A 20,204-nucleotide genomic window follows, 5' to 3' on the forward strand; every position below is an offset into this window, starting at 1 on the left:
CTCCCTCCCTCCCTCCCTCCCCCCCTGCCCTCGGGAGGGGGGAGCTGTGCTCCGAAAGTCGCTGCGAAATGGATTTCCTGCCTCCCGCGCGGCTTTGCGGGATGGAGCCAGCCGGGCCGGGCCGGGCCGGGGGCCGCGCTCACGCGTGCACGTGCGTGTGCGCACCCAGGACAGGAGGGGTCCACCCCTGCCCACCCCGCGGCCTGCTCACAGCCTGCGCCCGCCCCCGCCCAGGAACACACGGTTGGGAGCCCAGGCTGGGACCCCGCCTTCCTCCTAGAAAGCTCTTTCTGTTTCTGCATCAGTCCCCCATGGCCGCGTAACAAGCGGCCCCGGCCTAGCGCGTTCCTCACCTCGCGGCCCTCTGGCCCCAGGGTGGCGCGTGCTCAGTTAAGCCCTGGACGGAAGCCCGTCCTGCCCCCAGCAGACTTGGGGGGGGTGCCCTGCACTGGCTGACCCCCCCCCCCAGCCCCCCAGCCCATCCAGGGGGCGCCGGAGGGAAGCGTCAAAGGCTTGCTCGGACCGGGCTCCAGCAACGAGCCTGTGACTCCGAACAATGCCCCCGCCCCACTGGGCCTCAGTTTCCCCATACAGAGAATCACCTTGGGGTTGGTCTCAGGAGCTCAGGGCCGGCCGGGGGTGCACGAGGCTTGGAGTTGGGGGGGGCGGGGGAGGTGAGGCCCAAGATGCCTCCCAGGCCTGGGGGCTCCATAGTACTTCATTGAGGAGAAGGAGGGTGGGGGGGAGGGGAGGGGAGGGGAGGGGAGAGGAGGGGAGGGGGAGGGGAGGAAGGAAGAGCCCAGGGAAACCTCTCCGCAGCAAAAAGGAGATCCCTGCAAACCTCCCTTGAAGCTGTAGGAGTGGCGGTGTGGAATAGGAGCCCCAAGGTCACGTAGGGGCCCCAAGGTCACGCAGGAAGGTCACGGCCCTGCCTGGAGCTGGGCCTTGGTTGTCAGGACTTGAACTCAGCTCTCGGTTGGAGCCTCTGGCTGCCGCTGAGCCCCTGAGAGGTCAGGAAGGAAGGGGCCTTGACTGGGGGGGGGGCGGTCCTCAGAGACTCGGGGTCTCCTCAGTGGGTGCTGGCTGCTCCGGGGTGTGGCGCATGCTCGGTGACCACCGCCCTCCCCCCCCCCCCCAGGCCCTGGCCATCGATCGACCCGGGTGGGGCCCGGGAGGCTCGGCTCTCTGACCCTCTCCAGCCCTGCTGTGGTGGGGGGGGCGGGCGGGGTCCAGGCGGGCCGAGCCCCGGGGTGGGGGGTGGGGGGGCTCCTGCCGCCCCGCGTCCCAGGCCGTGACCCGCGCGTGGCTCTTCCTCGCGCCGCAGGTGTTGGGTGTGGACGTGGACCCCTGCGCCTCCGGACACCCTTAGGTTTGAGAAAGTCCAGCCCTCTCCTCGTCCCCCCCCCCCCACCCCCGGCCGGGTGGAGGAGGGGGGGGACACCAGCGCCAGACCGGACACCCCCCGCCTCCCTCTGCTGTTCCAGGTCGCGGGGCTCCAGCTTAGAGCCTGGGTGCCGTCCCCGAGCTTTCTCGTTCTTCCGCTTGAGCCACAGCTTTTGTTTTGGGGTTCCTTTTTTTTTGGGGGGGCGCGGGGGTAGTTCATTGGAGATGAGAGTCTCACACGCTTTGCTGCCTGGGCTGGCTTCGAACCCTAAACCTCCTGAGTAGCTAGGATTACACGCGTGACCACTCAGCGCTGCGTGTGCGTGTGCGCGTGTGCGTGTGCGCGTGTGCGCGCGTGTGTGCGCGTGCGTGTGTGTGGTGATGCTCCAGACCTCTCGGGGTACTCAGCGGGGACCCCCCACCCCCCACTCCCCGTAGGACCTCCAAGCAAGCTCAGGCCTCGCCATGCCCCCTGTGCTCACGGGCGGTTCCAGAAATGTCCGTCCGTTGAGTCTGTGACAGATGGCAGCAGGGCCACCGCCGGTGGGGTCGTGGCCGGGTCACCGAGGCGGGGGGGGGACCGCCCCTCGAGGACGCTGGCGACCCCCCCCCCCCCCCGCCACCCCCACCCCAGCTGCAGGCCCGGGGCTGCAGAACCGAAGGGGTTAAGGCTTCCTGGCAGGGCTCCGCCGTCCGTGCCGGTGAGGAATGTCTTCGCCTCCGTGCTGAGCAGCTGAGCGGGTGGGGGCCGCCCCCCCCCATTCCCCCTCCACCCGCCCCCCCCACCCCCAGCTCGTGAGGAGGGAGGAGGAGGAGGGCACGGAGGGCCCCGGAGCCCGGAGGTCGGAGCCGGCGGACGCACCGCGGCCTCCTCTTTGTCTTTGCTTGTTCGGCGTGCACTGGGGCTTGAACTCGGGTCCCTCCGCCGGCCTGTCCACCGAGCCCAGCTCCCTACCCGCCCAGCGCGCTGCTGCTCAGTTGATGCGTCTGCCTGGCTTTGAACCCTCAGATGGCAGCCTCCTCCTGAGCGAGGCCTGGGGCTGGCGGGGGGGGGGGGGGCTCTCCCGATGCCTCCCCTCCTCCTTCCCGGGTCCCTGCTCCCGGGGTGCGGGGGACCCCACGGCGCCCCCAGGTCTCCCCGCTGCCCCACCCCAGTGCCTGAGTGGGCCCGGGGGAGGGGCCGCGCCGCGCCCGTGGCCCTGGCTCCGGCCCCTGGGCCCGCCTCAGTTTCCAACTCTGCATACGCCCCGCCCAAGGCCACACGCAGCGCCAGAGGAGGGGAGCCTGGCCTCGAACTCGGGCCCGCAGCCTCCGACTCCGCTCATCTCCTGCGCCCGGCTGGTGACCCCGGCTGGTGACCCCGGCCGGTGACCCCGGCCGGTGACCTGGGTTAACGGCTCAGGCCCTGAACACACGCAACGTGGCTGGGAACAAACCGCCCCCCCCCAAACTGGGGGACGGGGTGGGGGAGGGGCTCCCCCCTTCTCCCCTACCCACCCACCTATTGGCCACCCTTCGGGGACATTTCACCACTCCCTCCGGCCTCAGTTTCCCCATCTGCTCAGGGCTCCTGGGCTGCCCCAGCTTCCCGTGGACGGGACGGACGGACGGACGGACGGACGGACGTCGGGCCCCCGTGGGGGAGCCCCCCCCCTCCCCGCGCGCCCCCCCCTCCCCAGAGCCGGCTTCCTGGAGGAAGCAGAAGATTGATTTCCCGGGGCGCGGCGCAGGCGCCGGTGCAGACGCTTTGCATGTTTGCATTTTCACGCGGGTTTAATATGTATGCAAATGCGGCGCGGCCCGGCCCGGCGGAGCCCCATTAACGCCGCCGTGCCGGCCGCGCCGCTCATTCGAGGCGACGGACTCCGGGCCTGATAGATGGGGAGCAGGACGGAGACAAATGACGGGCTTTGTAATTTCCTTCTCCCCCCCCCCTTTCTGCGGGGGAGGCGGCGAGGGGGTGGGGGGCGGGCGGGTGGGGGGGGGGTGGCGGATGCGGGGGCCTGGAAACCCGCAGAGGAGATTGGAATCGATGCAGGATGGTGTGCGGGGTTTCGGGGGGCCCGAGGGTCGACGCTGGAGGCAGGAGGGGAATAACGTGGGTTTTCCTGGTGGGGGTCCTGGAGCCTGGGAGAGGCTGCGCCCCAAAGCTGCGGGGCCCCCGCGGAGGCAGGAAGATGGAGGGGGGGGGTGTGTCCAGGATGCACCCGGGTCGGGGGGGGGCGTGGGGGCTCCCCCACCCCACGTTCCTGCCCTGGGCCTTCAGGGCTGCGACGATGCGCACAGCCCTACCCCAACCGTGCGGCGGGAGCCAGAGGCGCCCACAGCCCCCCCACACCCCGGGTCAGCGCCAGCTCACAGCCGGTTCCACGCCCATCCGTTTCCCGTTCGCGCGTGTTATTTTCTTTATGCCTCAGGATCTGGGTGCTGCCCCCCCCCATCCCCCCCCCCCCCAGCTGGGGTGCTCAAGGCCGGCGCTCTGCCGCTTGAACCACCGCTCCGCTTCCGGCTCCGGGGTGGCTCATCGGTGGTGAGAGTTTCCTAGCTCTCCCGCCTGGGCTGGCCTTGAACCTGGAGCCTCGGAGACGTGGGAAGGGCGGCGGGCCCGGATGCACCGGCGCTGCGGCCATTGCCTTGCGTCGGGGAGGGGGGGGGGCTGCACGTGTGTTGCGTGTGTGTTTCAGTGAGCGTGGGGGCCAGGGCGAGGCTGTGTGGTGCCCGCCCCCGCCACGCGCGCGTGTCATCGTGCACACGCTGGTGACGGCAGCTGAGGAAACGTGTCCTCGAGGCGCAGAGGAGCGGGGAGCCGGAAGTCACCCCGACGCCCCGCAGAGAGAGGGTTTAGGTCACCCGGGTGGGGTACGGTCAGCTCCCTCCCTGCCTGGGACTCCGCCTGGGATCAGGGGGCGCCCCCCCCCCACGCTCACCAAGCTGTGCGGCCCGGGGCTGGAGGGCGCCCCTGTGACCGCGGCCACGCAGAAGCCTGAGCTCTCAGGACCGCCGACCGCAAGCCACGTCCGCCGCGCTCTTCACCTCCAGTGAACCAGGAAAGCAAAAGGCAGGAGTGGAGCCGTGGCTCAGGCGGTGAAGCGCCAACAGCCCGCGGCCGGAGCTCAGGCTACCGTGGAGGGGTGAGAGCCAGGAGGGCGGGGGAACGGCGGGCGGCAGGGGGGGGGGGCGGTCCCAGTGCCCGAGGGTGGGAAGGTGGGTTGGGGTACCCCGAAGGGCTCCCAGCCCCCGGGGGAGGGGGTGGCAGTGGGGAGCCAAGTTCAAATCCCGCTACACACAGAAGTACACCAGAGCTTCTTCCCTGCAGGTGTCCGAACCCCTCCTCTCAGCCAGCACCCCCTCCCCGCCTTGGGTCAGGTTCCTGCAGTCTCCTCGGGTGGGGGGGGGACGGTCCCCTCCCGGCTCCCCGCACCCCCACCGCTGCCCTGTCTCTGCCCTCGGGTCTCTAGTCACCATCTTGGTTTGTTGCATCTCATTTTCCCTTTCTTCTTTTTTGGGGTCCACGACTGTTTCCTCTGTTGGAAAATAAACAGACCCCCCCCCCCCCAAAAAACCGCAAGGAAGGCGGTAAAAAGAAATTGCCTGCGGCGTGGCTTCGGTGAACTTGGTTCTCACACACGCACGCACACACACGCGTGCACACACACGCGTGCCCGTGCGCGATGACCAAGAGGAGGAGGAACCCCACTCTTACTGCTCTCAGGGGGCTGTGCCCCCCTGCAGTGGGTCTGGACGCCTCTTCTGGCCTGGGTCCCCCAGGCAGGAACAAAGGCGCCATCTTTGCTCACAGGAGAGCTGCTGCACCCGCGGGGGGACTGAGGACAGCACCCGCGGAGGGGGGGGGACTGAGGACAGCACCCGCGGGGGGACTGAGGAGGGAGCTGGGTTTTGTTCCTGTTGTTTTGAACCCAGGTCTCTCTCCCCTTAGCCGCGCGTCCACGTCCCGCTCTTTGGATAGAGTCTCACGGACTTCCCTGCCCGGCTGGCTTTGAACCTCCATCCTCAGATCTCAGCCGTGCTGATGGGGGTGGAGGGGGCTGCTGTGGGGCTCAGGCTGGGCAGTGGTGGCGGGGGAGCCAGGTCCCTGCACCCCTGCACTATTCCAGCCCAGGACCTGGTCTGAGGGCGGGGGGTGGGGGGGTTGGGCCGTCGTGGTGTGTGGGGAGCGGGCAGGGGGGAGGGCTGGGGATGGGGGAGGCCTCTTGCCCGCCCGGGGTTGATGGCAGGAGGGGTCCCCGGGGCTGGCCTGGCTCAGCTTTGGCCTGGGCGCCTCCGGCTGGGCACCGTGGCTCCCGTCTGTAGTTTCCGTCACAGGCAGGAGGATGGCGGGTGCCTGGCCTAGGGGAAGCTGGGGTGTCCAAACCCCACGCCCGGCCGGGGCGCAGCTCCACGTGGGGTGCAGGCCCGCCCCCCCCCAAGGCTTGTGCTACCCTCGGCAATGAAAACACAAAGCCTGATGAGCAGGGGGGCCGCCCAGGGCGCCCTCAAAACCGCTCCGAGGTCCGGACAGACAGACTGTCCAGAGCAGGGAGCTGGGCTGGGCCCTCCCCCCCATGCCCCCCGCCAGCAAGGGAAACTGAGGCCCGGGCCCTGGGCAGGGGAGGGGCTGGCTGCCGCCCCGGGCCGCAGCCTCTGGAGGAAGATTCCCGCAGCCCCGGTTGGGGGTGCCAGACGGCCAGGCTTTCTCCATCCCGCGCGCTGACTTCCCATGCTTCTTATTTCAGGCGGGGGAGACGCCAGGGCGCAGGGCGGCCCGTCACCTCGGGTGGCGGGCCCCTCCTTGCCAGCAGAGCCCGGGAGAAGAGGGGGGACGGGAAGCCGGGAGGGGGGGCAGGGGAGGGAGGAGGAGGGGGGAGAGGGAGAGGCCGGGGAGGGAGAGGAGGAGGGGGGATGAAGGGGGGAAGAGGGGGGAGTGCAGAGGACCCCCCCAACAGCTCCCGGAGCACGGAAGGGGAGGGAGGGGAGGGAGGGAGGGGAGGGAGGGAGGGAGGGAGGGAGGGAGGGAGGAGCGCAAAGCAAATGAATAATTGAGCAGGGGAATGCAAAACTACCCGTCTATAAATATTTATTTTACAAGTCTCCCCTCCGGGCTGTGTGTGTGTGTGTGTGTGTTGGGGTGACTTGGTGGTCACCAGGCCATTGTCCCCTCCCTCCCCCTCCCCCTCCAATCCCTGGCTCTCCTGGGGTCCCCTCCCCCCTTCCTCTGGACCCAGCTCTGTGTTGTCCTGTCTCCCACATTCTCTGACTGTGGCTGTTGACTGTGACCTCCCTCCCTCCCTCCCTCCCTCCCTCCCTCCCTCCCTCTGTCACCCTGCCGTGGGGCAGGATGGATGGACGCGCGTCCCCATGCCCCTTCCCGTTTTCCCCCACGCCTTCCCGTGTGCACGGGGCGCTGGCTGCTCCCCCTCTGTCCCCCAGATTCCTCTGTCTGGCCCCCTCCCCGCTTCCAGCGGGCCTGGGAGGTTGGGGGGGGCGGTTTCCCTGGTAACTGGTGGCCAGGCCTCCCTGCGGTCTGTGTTTGTGGGTGGGGTTTAGGACGGAAGCCGAGAATGACCGCAGTCAGGGAGGTCAGAGTTCAAGGGATGGCCCCCCCCCCCCCCCGCGTAAGAGATGAGATCCTCCGTCCTGTGCACCTCCAGCCGGCACCTGTCGGCTGGATGGCCGCCCCCCCCCCATCCCCGTGGGGTCATGACCCTGGCTTGCTGGTTCTCGCGGCTCGAGGGGGGTGAGGACTTCACCAGGGCTCAACCTGAACTCCTGGCTGCCCAGGAGGCCGAGCGGAGGACCCCAGTTCAAAGGCAGCCCAGGCGGGAAAGGCCCTTGCGACTCTCAGCTCCGGTGAACCACAAAATAAAACAGGAAGTGGTGCAGAGGCTGAAGTGGGGGAGCACCAGACTTAGGGGGAAAACGCTCAGGGACAGCGCCCAGGGACAGTCCCAAGACTGGCACACACACCACACACACTAATCACACACACACACACCACACACACAGCACATACACTAATCACACACAGCACATACACACCACATACACTAATCACACACACCACACACACAGCACATACACACCATATACACTAATCACACACACAGCACATACACTAATCACACACACACCACACACAGCACATACACACCACATACACTAATCACACACACAGCACATACACACCACACACACTAATCACACACACACACCACAGCACATACACACCACATACACTAATCACACACACACACACAGCACATACACACCACATACACTAATCACACACACACCCACACACACAGCACATACACACCACATACACTAATCACACACACCACACACACACAGCACATACACTAATCACACACACCACACACACAGCACATACACACCACATACACTAATCACACACACCACACACACAGCACATACATACCATATACACTAATCACACACACAGCACATACACTAATCACACACACCCACACACAGCACATACACACCACATACACTAATCACACACACCACACACACAGCACATACACACCACATACACTAATCACACACACCACACACAGCACATACATACCATATACACTAATCACACACACACCCCACACACACAGCCCATACACTAATCACACACACACAGCACATACACACCACACACACTAATCACACACACACACCACACACAGCACATACACACCACATACACTAATCACACACACACCCCACACACACAGCCCATACACTAATCACACACACACCACACACAGCACATACACACCACATACACTAATCACACACACCACACACACACGCACCATATACACTAACCACACCCCCCACACCCCCCCTCCTCACACCCAGTGTTCTCCCTGGTGGGCAGCACTGTGTGTCTGCGGCTGAGGCTCCCCATTTTCTCTGTGGCAGGGTCTTTTCCAGAAGCCTGTGGTGCTCCCCGGAGCCCGAGGCCTCCGTGCGCCATCCTCTCCAGCCAGGGAGCACGGGCTCCGCTCTCCTCCCCGGCCCCGCGTGCCCACAGCCCTCTGTCTCCCTGGCTCCCACGCGCCAGCGGCCCCTCCCCGCCCGGGCAGCCGGGGCCGGGGGGCGCCGCCCGCGTCCAGAGCCCCGGCCCGCTGACCTCTCTGCTCTACGGAGAAGGTGGGCGGAGGTGGGGCCCCATCTGAAGAGTATGAGTACCTGGTGCTCCCATTTCAGCAAAATCCAACAGACCTGAGACATGGAGAGCCAAGCCCACCCCACCCAGAGGCCACCCACAGCTGCCCGCCACAGCCCCGTCCACCCACAGCTGCCCGCCACAGCCCCGGTCCACCCACAGCTGCCCGCCACAGCCCCCGGTCCACCCACAGCTGCCCGCCACAGCCTGGTCCAAGCCGGCAGCCGGCTGGGCCAGTGGGCACTGGCAGTGACGTCTGGCCTCATCTGCTGGTACGAGGCCTGGGTGCCGGGGCTGTTGGTTCACCTGCCTCCCCTTTCTTCCTCCCACCCACTCTTGGTGCAGGGTCAGGCCAGCTGCCACCCCTGCCCTGAGGCTAGTCCTGTGCCCCCCCCCCCCAACATGGCATCTCTGGGCAGAAGCAGGCCGGGAGGAAGAGAAGCAGGCAGGGGAGGAGAAGCAGGCAGGGGAGGAGGAGCGGGCAGGGGAGGAGGAGCGGGCAGGGGAGGAGGAGCAGCAGCCAGGGGAGGAGCAGCGGGCAGGGGAGGGTTTCCCAGAGAGGCTGTCCGGGAAGCCATCCATCCAGGTCTTGGACCAGCCATGTGGAGATCTGGGGATGGTGTTGGTATCTCAGATTCTATCCTCCAACCCTGCACCTGAACGCACGTGGGCCAGGCCTCAGTTTCCCCTTCAGGAAGGGTGCTGGGAGGGGGGGGCTCGGGGCAACTCCACAGCAGGCTCTGGGGTGAGCACTGGGGCTCCAAGGGTGTGGCCAGAGCCCAGGGGGTGGGTAGGCAGGGCAAGGTGGGCACAAGGAGCTGCCCCTCAGAGCTGCCCACCGTCAGGGCCCACAGGACCCCATCCTGCAACCCCGGTGCCCAGCCCACCCACTTCCTCCGTGCCGCTTGCTTCCCACGGCCAGTGAGAGGAATCATGTGCTTCCCGCTTCCCTCCCACGGGGTCTCCACGCCTGCCGCCCCCCGGGCCCCGGGCCCTGGTCACCCATCACAATCCACCCTGCCACACCTTGCCACCCTCACCGAGTCTTCCTGCCCGCCTCTACAGGCTCACCCTGTGCCCTGGGCTCGGTCACTTCCAGGCCTCGAGGCCTCTGACCTGCTCTTCCGAGGCCTACAACGTTCCCCTACTGTTCTTCGGGGTTCCGTCTGGGCTTCCTGGTGCCTGAGAATCATGGAGGCAGCTTTTCATGGCCCTGGTCTGCCTTGTCTGTCCCCAGGATGGACCTGCCTGGGAGGGGCCGGAACCAGCTGGGCCGGATGTCTGGCAGGGAGGCAGGCTGGTCCTGGCTGGTGCAAGGATGGTTCAACCCCCCCACCATACATTCAATAATCCTCCTCCTCCTCCTCCTCCTCCTCCTCCTCCTCCTCCTCCTCCTCCAACACAGGACCATGCTCTGGGCACTCGCTTCCCCTTCACACACATCCAGGCCAGTGCCCTGCTCTGCCACCTCAAAACTCCTCGGTGGTCACAGATGCCAAGCGGAGGTGTTTTCCGGCTTTCAGAAGTGTGTCGAGACTTGGGGCATCACGGGAGTCCAGTAAGTGTTCACAATCGCCGTCTTTCTGCATTGTTGTTCCTCGCCTCTTGTAACCACCTCACGTGTCTCTGGGGGCGCCTCTGCTCCTGGGGCTCACGACTCAAATCATTTTGTGTTTTTTCCCCTTCACTCAGAACGTTCTGTCTCCCCATGGCCCCATCTCCAGGAACTCTAAGCTCCCAGCTCATTCCGCAGTCACAGGGGATGGCTGGGTAGACAGCTTGGCCCGGAGAAGGCTCCATTGGGGCTGCCCAGGACCAGCCCTGACCATACAACCCCACGGCGTGCGCTAGCCCCACCCACCCGGTGCAAGCCACGCCCATCCACCACCATAGCCACGCCTCATTCAGTGACCACGCCCCCCACCCGGCTCAGGCCCCGCCCCTACCCAGCCCTCTGCTGTCACACAGGCCCAGAGACCATTTCCCCCATCCTCCCCTTCTCGTCCCCGGATGCCATCCCAGTTGCTTTGCAGGGAAAATAAGAGAACATTTGTTCTTTCTTTCTTTCTGTCTGTCTGTCTGTCTTCTTAAGGGGGAGGGGGGGAAGGAACATTTTTCTCCATTTACTAAAGTAACGCATGTTTATTGTGGATAATTCTGAAATTAAGCTAAGCCCAGGGGAAATGCGAAGTGATGGGTGTTAAATTCCTCCGCTCTCCACCAGCGCTTGGGGCGCGTGTGCCGCCGGCCTGGAGCTGGGGCCGCTCCCGCGGCAGCGCTGAGCCTGATTCAACTCCTGCCGCGTTTCCCCGGGGGCCTCTGGGGCCTAGTTAGCCGTGTGTCCCATTCCTGGCTGGAAGGGGCAGGAGGGGGTGCCCCCCAATCAGCCGCACCCACGTGTGCCTTTCCTCTTCTCAGAACTCCTCAGTGGGGAAGGAGCGGACCCTTCACCCCTTTCTGCCCTTGAACAAAGGGACATTGGGGGCAGGGGCTCTCTCTCTCCCAGGTGCCACAGCCCTGGCCTGGCCAGGCCCTTCCCGGAGCCAGGAAAGGGGCGGCCCTGGCTGCCGGGCCCCTGGCCAACGGTCCAGTTTCCCCTGGAGATGGAGGACAGAGCAGCCTCACTCCGTTGTGGGGACCCCAGAGGTCGGAGGTGGCGGGGCTGTTCGATGAGGTGTTCAGAGCGCCCGTGGAGGCCTGGCTGGGGCCTCCCCGCCTCGCGTGCGTGGCAGGAACCGCAGCCTGGCCAGGGGACCCTTGTGGGGAAGCCCTTGGCGAAGAACAGAATGTGGTGATGGCAAGGAATTCTATTAACAGCGGTTCTCATTACGGTGCCATTCATTATTAATAGTGTTGGGCAAATAAGAGATGGGGAAGCCCAGCTGGGCCTGACTCAAACCTGGGGCTCAAGCAAATGGGGTTTGGTTCACAGTCACGAGGCCTAGCCATGAACTCATGGGGCTGGGGGCGGGGGGTGAAGCTGCCCTGCACGGCCCAGCTCCCGCCCGGCCTTTGCTGCTCCCCCTCCCCCCCCACTTCCTCCCCCTCTCCTGCCCTTCTCCTCTTCCTCCTCCTCTCAGGATCTGCTCTGCCTCTTAGAAATCCAGAGAGAAACCCACAGCAAGAGCAGCAAACAGAGGATGTTAGGTGTGGTCTAAGGAGAGAGGGAGGGAGGGAGAGGGAGGAGGGAGGGAGAGGGAGGAGGCGGGGAGAGAGGTGGGGAGGGAAATCACCCGTCCCTCTTTCTTGTTTCCACCCTGCTTTATCTTCACCAAAGTTCTACCCACGCTTCAAAGCCCACGACAGACACTGTCTCTGCAGCTCTGGCGGTGGCCAGAGCTCAGCAGGGGCTACGAATGGCACAGGGCAAAGGGCGTGTGCTGGAAGACCAGGGCACAGAAGCCCCAGGCCATGAAAACGAGGGGTCCAGCGGGCCTCTCCCCCGGAACCTCCTGGTACTGGGTCAAAGGACATGCTCAGGAAACATGGATGAGGTCAGATGGCTAATTTGGGGGACACAAGACAGGGTCTCCAAAATCGGGGCCCCCGGAAAGTCAGCTCCACAGAGTTGAGTCTTCAGCCCACAAAGGGTGTGAGTCCTCCCTCCACTCCTCTCCGCTCCCCACCGCCCAGCCAGGCCGAGTTCAACGCTCCGGCTGCTTTGGTTGTTCTGTCTTAACAATGGCTTGGGTCTGAAAAGTCCCCAGAGCTGTGTGGACGGCTTGGGGCAGGGCTGGGGGGGGGGGAGGGGGCATGGCCCTGCGGATGAACTCACCCACTGATGGATCTGTGTCTAGTGAGCGGTTGGGGGATCTTTTGGGGTGGAGCTTTGTTGGAGGAGGGGGTCCTTGGAGGGCCCCTCCCTCCCTCCCTTTCCTCTCTCTGCTTCCTGGCTGCTGTAAGGCGAGCCTCCCCTCCACAGGGCCGGTGCCGCCCAGGACGGACGGACGCATCAAGTGACCTCAAGAGCCAGAATAAACCTTTCTCCTGTTCACACTGCGTCACCACCACAAGGCACCAACATGGTGGCGGAAAGCTGACCGGCACCACCACGTAAAGGGGCGCGCGAGTGCCTAGGCCTGGGCCCGGAACCCCTGGGCTTCATTGTGAAACACTGGCTATGGGAACCCCTTTCTCCCGTGTGTGTGTGTGTGTGTGTGTGTGTGTGTGTGCGCGCGCTCATGTGCACACACACACACACACACACACAGCTGTTCTTCTCCACTGAACCACCATGAAAGCACAGTGAAGGCGAAGCCTCAATCCAGGCCAGACACAGACCAGGGCCCCTCAGGCCAGCCCTGGGAGGCCCCTGCTGACCAAATGGTAGGGGACCAGGAGGAGGGACGCCAGGGACAGAGCAGAGAGGAGCTCAGAACCGCCCCCCCCCCCCCGCCATCGCGCTCACTTAGAGACAGGAGTCTGTGCCAGACTGGGAGCCGGGCATTGTCCCCTTGTCACAGCGGCCCCTCTGCCTGCAACGAGGGTCTCTCTCTCTCTCTCTCTCACACACACACACACCTACCTGTCATCCAGACAGGGGAAAGGGGGGGGGTATTGGCTTTGGTGAAGCAAGGCATTCTGGGAAGCACACACAGTAGGGGGGGGGAGGGGTGGGCATTCCAATTGCATCCCGGGGCCTCTGCCTCTGTGTCCTGCGTTCCACCGGGGGCACCGGCGTCACCCCTTCCCCTGCTGGATTGGTGGAACCGCAGTCGGCAGACCCGGCGGGCGCCTGGGAAAGGCCACGCGGAGTCCACTCGACTGTGCAGCCAAAGCCGCAAACCTGAGGACGAGGCGCCGACCTTGGAGGCGCAGCGAGGGCGGGGACGGAGGCCGTGGGGCGAGCCGCACACCGCTGTGGGGGGGAGGGGCACACCAGGGAAACTTGGCTACATCCGGAAGAGCAGACAGAAGGCCAGAGGAGGATGTTGCCCCCTTGGGTCCCCCAAGAGAAATGGCCAGAGCCTAATTTTGTTGTTTTGTTTTCCTTGCCAGTCCTGGGCCTTGGACTCAGGGCCTGAGCACTGTCCCTGGCTTCCTTTTGCTCAAGGCTAGCACTCTGCCACCTGAGCCACAGCGCCACTCCTGGCCGTTTCTGATTATGTGGTGCTGAGGAATCGAACCCAGGGCTCCATGCATGCCAGGCACGTGTTCTACCACTAAGCCACACTCCCAGCCGCCCCCCCCTTCAGAGACGCGTGACCCAGCTTCGCACCCCGATCACGAAGCACCTCGTTGTCGGGGGGGGGGGGGGTCCAGGCCGCGGGTGACAGGTTCTGTGGAGAGACGGCAGTGACCCCAAGTGACCCCAAGCCCGCCCCACCCCCCACCTGTGTTAATGGAAAACCACGCAGACATCCAGGCACACAGAACGGGGTCCGGCCAGACCCCTTCTCACAAGACAGAGGTGCGGGCTCTGGTGCGGGGTGACCCGCAGGACCTGCGCGGAGGCGGGGGTGTGGCTCCCTTCCCGCTCACTGGCCCTCACGCAGGTGGCAGAGGCGCCCTCTGTCCACACGACGAGTCTCCAGAGCCCGCCCTGCGGAACCCTGGCTTGCAGGTTTCCCTCTTCTGGACCCGGGAGACCCCATTTCCACGGTGGTCAGCCGCCCACCCACCCACCCACCAGAGGGGCGTCAGAACCTGGTCCACCGCGTGAGACAGAAATCAAGAGAGGAAAACGCGTCAAGGACGCGAACGCATCCTGGGATCCTGGAAGAAAGCGAGAAGCCTCCCGGGTGCCCCTGCGCACAAAAAGATCTGAATAGGCAGATTGGAAACCACTGCATATGGGGGGGTGGGGGCGTGAACTTTGACCCGACTTAAATATGCAAATGGTGAGAATGCCGCAGGCCTGATGGGAAAGAGGCCTGGTTGGGATCTGCAATCTGCGAAGCTCCGGAAGCTCGCGAGGAGAGGCCCGGTCCCCAAAGCAGCCGTGCCAGGGTGAGGCCCTTGGAGACTGGGTGGTGAGGCGCTGGCCACAGGAATGATCAATCCTTTTGCTCGTTTGTCCGTGTTTGTTTTTTTTTTACTTCTTCCTGAGACACGAGTCTCACTTCCTAGTTGAGATTGGCCTCAGAATCCAAATCCCTCCGACTCTGCCTCCTGAGTGCTGCGATCACAGATACCCACTTTCCGGAGCAGGGTGGACGATTGGAAGGTGCTGGAAACCAGGTGAGCCTGGGTGGGGGAGGTGGGCCTCACTTGGTGGGGGCGGGGGGGGGGCAGATGGGAATGGTGAGGAATTCACCCTCGACGGACCCAGAAAGCTCAGGCATCCACGCTGAAACCCGCTCGGAGTCACCAAATCCAAATGCCGGCGTTGGTGGCTCATGCCTCTCATCCTAGCTACTTAGGAGGCTGAGATCTGAGGATCATGGTTCGAAGCCAGCCTGGACAGAAAAATCTGCCAGACTCTTTGTCTCCAATGAACCACCAGAAAGCCAGAAGTGGAGCTGCGGATCAAAGTGGTAGAGCACTTGAGCAAAAGAGTTCAGGGACAGCGCCTGGGCTCCGAGTTCAAGCCACACAACAGCAAAAAAAGAAAAAAAAGAAAAAAAATCCCAGATTGACTACAATGTACAAAATATTCTTCACTGACCAAATTATAGAGTGAGAATCTTAATTTTTTTTTCTTTTTGAGGCAATCCTGGGGCTTGGACTCAGGGCCTGAGCACTGTCCCTGGCTTCTTTTTGCTCAAGGCTAGCACTCTGCCACTTGAGCCACAGCGCCACCTCTGGCCATTTTCTATATATGGGGTGCTGGGGAATCGAACCCAGGGCTTCATGTATATGAGGCAAACACCCTTGCCACTAGGCCGTATCCCCAGCCCTGGGAATCTGAATTTAGCCCAGCAAGGTAGTACATACCTCTAATCCTGGCTGCTGGGATACGGAGGCAGGAGAAGGAGGCCAGTCCGGGCGGCAGAATGAAGCACCAGTCTCGAGAAAACAGAAGTTAAGAATCAAATCATCTGCAGCTAAAGCTTTAAGTTCTAGGAAGAGGTGAGACCGTGGGGAGACCCGGCCTCACCTTAAGTAAGAGGGACTCTCGGGGTGCTGTGCAGCTCTGTCAGATAACGAAGCAGTTGTAAACAAGGGCCACGCTCACGGCTAGTGGAATTTTGAAGCCTCTCGCAACAAACGCTGGAGGAAGACTAAAGAAAAACACAGTCCATGAAAACAAATGCAGAAAAAAAAAAAAAACAAAGTAAAATGAGTGGAAGAAGGGGAGACCTGCCCACACGCCTTTAATAATGAATATAAACGTGTTAGATTCTCCCGGCAAAAGGGCCAGGACCCTCAGACGGGATGCGTCCCAAACGGGAGCGAAAAGTCCAACTCTCGGGCGAAATCAGAGGCCATAGCAAGGTGAAAAGGAAAGGATAAAGTTACACGAGGCAAATACACGTCCGCCAAACACCATAGAGATTCTTAAATCAGATTTAAAAAAAAATCAGAGCTGGAGGAGCAGCCAAAGCCAAGCCAAGCTCCGCACACATCTGTCCCCACACCCGCCTGGCCTGGGAAGGCAAGGCGTATCTATATATAGATGGCTGAGTTTAGTCACTGGACTTCGTGCCCTACAAATACTTGTGCGTGTTTGTCTGGAGTCCGTGAGTTCAAGTCCCTGCTTGCTTGGGGAGCAGGAATGCTTGTTTCCCAATCTCTCTGGGATGGAGCTGTTGCCTCCATTTCTGGTGGGCTCATCCTGTGCTGGAGGGCCCTGGGGAGGGCATGGCCCTCTGGGAGGTCGCAGCTGCCCCTGGCCTCCCCCTCCAGCCCCGGGGACCTCCAGGCTTCCCCTCGGACCAGGGACCCAGGCTGCTGCTGCTGCTGCTGCACGGTGCGTGTTGGAAGCAGTGCTGGGGCTTGAATTCAGGAATCCCGCTTGCTGGGCAGGCCCTTGACCACGCCCCTACCCGTAAAGCCACGCCCTCTGTCGTCTAGCCACGCCCCTCAGCTCTAGAATCACTGGCCTCTACTGCTGAGTCACACCCCTACCGCTACAGCCAGGACTCTAGCGTAAGCCACGCCCCCTCTGGGGCCACGCCCCTTGATGTCACGCCCCCCGAGGCCACGCCCCCAGGCCTGGGGCTGCCTCGGGTCTCAATCTCAGCTCAGCGCTTGTGGTTGCTGGGCGCAGACGTCCACCTGGCTTTGTTACAAAGGCACTGGAATTCAGCAGGGAACATATAGGCTATTTATTAAATGACGTTAAGACCACGGCTCAATATTTGGGGGCGTGCGAGAAGGCTGTTAGTCTTCCCAGGCTCCCTCTCTAAAATAAATTACCGACAAAACACGAGCCTACAAAGGAGCTAGACGGCTTGCTCCCGCCTGTCACCCCGGCCACCGAGGAGGCTGAGAGCGGAGGATCAAGGGTCAGAGCCGACCCAGGCAGAAAAGCCCGTAAGGCTCTTCTCTCCAATGGACCAGCAAAAAAAAAAAAAAAGCTGGAAGTAGAGCTGTGGTTCAAGTGGCCGAGGTCCAGCCTTGAGTGGAAAAGCGTAGGGAGTTCAAGCCCCAGAACCAGCCATGCACACACACACACACACACACACACACACAGGGCTAGGTGACATAGCACCATTCAGAAAGACGTCGGTTACTCAGCCAACCCTCAGAATTCCCCTGAAGCTTTGAACACAGCATGTGTCAAGTCCCGGACTCTGAAGAGCTAGGAAGGAAGGAAGGAAGGAAGGAAGGAAGGTGCTGGTGGCACGATGGAGCTCAGCGTCCCCCACTTGGACAGTGCTCTTGCAAATCCAGAAGGTGACTCATCCCTCCAAGGGAAATGCGCAAAGGAAATGAATCCGGAACTCACAAAGGGAGAGGTACAAATGGCCAACAAGCCTGTGCGAGTAGGTTCCCTTCGTGAATGGCAAAAAAGAAACACATTAAAACAAAATCTGCCATCAGACTGGCAAAAATAAACAAATAAGGGGGGGACACGGACCTGGTGGTTCACGCCTGCAATCCCATCTACTCTGGAGGCCGAAGTTGGGAGGATTTCCGCTGGAGGCCCACGAGAGCGTGAAGTCCAGGGGACTCCCTATCTCGGGATAGGAGTTGAGTGTGGTAGAACGGCCTGCTGGTTGGAGGCCTCCACCCCCAGCTCCACCCTCCGGGTCTGGGAGTGCTGGAGCCGTGGGCCCCGGGGGTGGGGGGAGGGGGGATCTGAAGAGCTCGCGGTTCAAAGCCAGCCCAGGCCGCAAAGTCCGCGCCCCTCTAATCTCCGATTAACCATGGAAAAAAGGAAGGGAGAACCGCACCTGAAGCTGCGCGGCCCCAACTGCAATCCCAGCCCAGGCTGACCCGGCTGGGACTCTAACCAGCAGAAGCGAACACAAAGGTGGGGCCTGGGGGCGAGCCTGGGGCTCCCCGCAGCCCGGGCAGGAATGCGCGGGAGCGGTGTCCTGCTCCGTTCACAAGCCACCGACCACGGCCGTGGAAGACCCGGCCCTCCTCTGCCCTCCCACACAGCACGGGGAGTGCCTCTTATCTGTTTGAACGCTCCCAGTCACATAAGAAGACAGTGGGAGGACTCGGCCCTCGTCCTGGCCCAGTGGCCTAACGGATAAGGCATCAGCCTCCGGAGCTGGGGATTGTGGGTTCGAGTCCCACCTGGGTCGTGCGGGATTAGTTTTGGTTGAGGGAAAAACATGAGGCCTGCGTGACAAAGTAGTCTCTTCCAAGTGGAGTGAGGCGGTGTTTTACCTGTTTTTCAGACAGAAAATCGAATCCAAATAGGAGCTACAGCTTCCAGTCATGGAACAATGGAACCCGAGCATGGGCTTCAGGCAGGGTGTGATCAGGAGGCTTCCCCCGGGCCAGGGTAGCCTCGGTGTCTCCCAGCACCCAGAACTGTCCTTTCAGGGCTCCCACGGGAACAGGCTGGAGCACTTGTCTTTGAGTCTTAGACTTGCAGGTAGAGTTGAGGCCTGCTGGGGGCCGGTGGCTCAACCCTGTCAGCCTAGCCACTCAGGACGCTGAGATGCGAGGGTCACAGTTCAAAGCCAGCCTGGGCAGGGAAGTTCATGACTCATCATCTCCAGTGAACCACCGGAAAATCAGAAGCGGAGCTGTGGCTCAAAGTGGGTAGAGCGTTCACCTGGAGCCGAAGAGCTCAGGGACAGGACCCAGGCCCTGAGTTCAAACCCTACAGCCGCCCCAAACAATAATAATAATAATAATCGTGAAAGCATTGCAGCCTCCTGTACACTTCGGAGAGCACAGTTGGCCCTGTGACCCTGACTGGACGGCCAACGCGGAGCCCCTGGTGTGCGGCCCGGCCCGGCCAGCCGGCCATCCTTCTTCCCTGGCTGGAGTCGTCGAGCCTCAGGCCCCTCGCCCGGCCTGCAGCCTCAGCATTAAACGCCTTTTACAGCCATTAGCAGAAGCCGGGCCTGGCTGGTCGGGGGGCTAATGCACAGCCCCCCCCCACCCCGCCCCTTAGGGACTGCTCATCAAAGCTCCACTCGTGGCGGGGGGGGGGGGACCCCATCCTCACCGTGGGGCCTTCGCAAGCGTGGGCCCCTCCGCCCCAGCGCTGCCCCTCGGGGGTGGGGAGGTGAACCACCGGGCTCTGTTGCCATGGGGACCAGCAGCCGGTTGACCTCCGTCTCTCAGGTGCGCGCGGGCCGCTGGGCTCTACCGCAGGCCCAGCTCCGCTTCCAGTTGTTAAGCGGTTGGTTGGAGGTGACAGTCTCAAGGACTTTTTCTTTGCCTGGGCTGGCTTTGAACCACGATCCTCAGATCTCAGCCTCCTGAGTGGCTAGGGTTGTGGGTGCGAGCCACCGGCGTCTGTCCTGCATCTTCAGGGTGGTTGGTCGTATTTTCTTTTGCCAGTCCTGTGGCTTGAACTCGGCACCTGAGCACTGCCCCTGGCTTCTTCTTGCTCAAGGCCAGCACTCTGCCACTCGAGCCACAGCGCCACTTCCGGCTTTTTCTGTGTAGGTGGCACTGGGGAATCGAACCCAGGGCTTCATGCGTGCTAGGCGAGCACCGCGCCACTAGGCCACATTCAGTTCTTAATCCCTCACCTACCGGATACAGAGCACTGGGTTTAATGAGCGGAGCCCGACGGCGGGCAGGCGGGCGGGCGGGCAGGCGGGCGGGCGGGCGGGCGGGCGTTCTTCCGGCTCCCGCTGGCCGCTCCTCTGCCCGGGCCACTCTTCCCATCTACCCGCCTTGGGGGAGCTCCTAGTCATCCCCCAAAACCCAAGCCAGCTCCCCCTCCGCGCCCTCGGTTGGGACTCTTCGCCGGGGAGCAGGGCCCGGGGGCTCCAGTGCTGTCCGTCCGTCCGTCCGTCGGTCCATGCCCACTCTGTGTCCGTCGGGACCCTGGGGTGAAGGGAGCAGGGATGGGGAGGGGGGAGGCCCGAAGCGCCCCAGGAGACTGGGGCCTCCACCTCCAGCGGCCCCGGTCCGGTCCGAGGGGGCTGCCCTCCTCCTGCCCGCCCCACAGGAGGGGAGGGCTGGGCCGGGGAGGGAGCCTGGGCCCAGCCCCGGAGCCAGGAGGAGGAGCTCCTGACGCTCTTGATCTCCGGCCGCGCGAGCGGAGGCAGCGGGGGGGGGGGGGGGGGGGGCCCTGGAGATGGTCTCCATGGCAACGGCCGCCTCTCACTCC

The 20,204-nt window shown here is 63.2% G+C and overlaps 1 non-coding gene across 1 annotated transcript; it reads left to right on the forward strand.

Annotated features, from left to right (window-relative positions):
• The first annotated feature begins 18,134 nt into the window (after nucleotides 1-18,134).
• Trnar-ccg lies at nucleotides 18,135-18,207 on the forward strand. The gene has a single exon. It is a non-coding gene; the product is annotated as a tRNA-Arg (tRNA).
• Nucleotides 18,208-20,204: the final 1,997 nt, after the last annotated feature.

The sequence above is a fragment of the Perognathus longimembris genome, unplaced genomic scaffold (genome assembly GCF_023159225.1).
Source record: "Perognathus longimembris pacificus isolate PPM17 unplaced genomic scaffold, ASM2315922v1 HiC_scaffold_5475, whole genome shotgun sequence".
NCBI classification, from domain to species: Eukaryota; Metazoa; Chordata; class Mammalia; order Rodentia; family Heteromyidae; genus Perognathus; species Perognathus longimembris.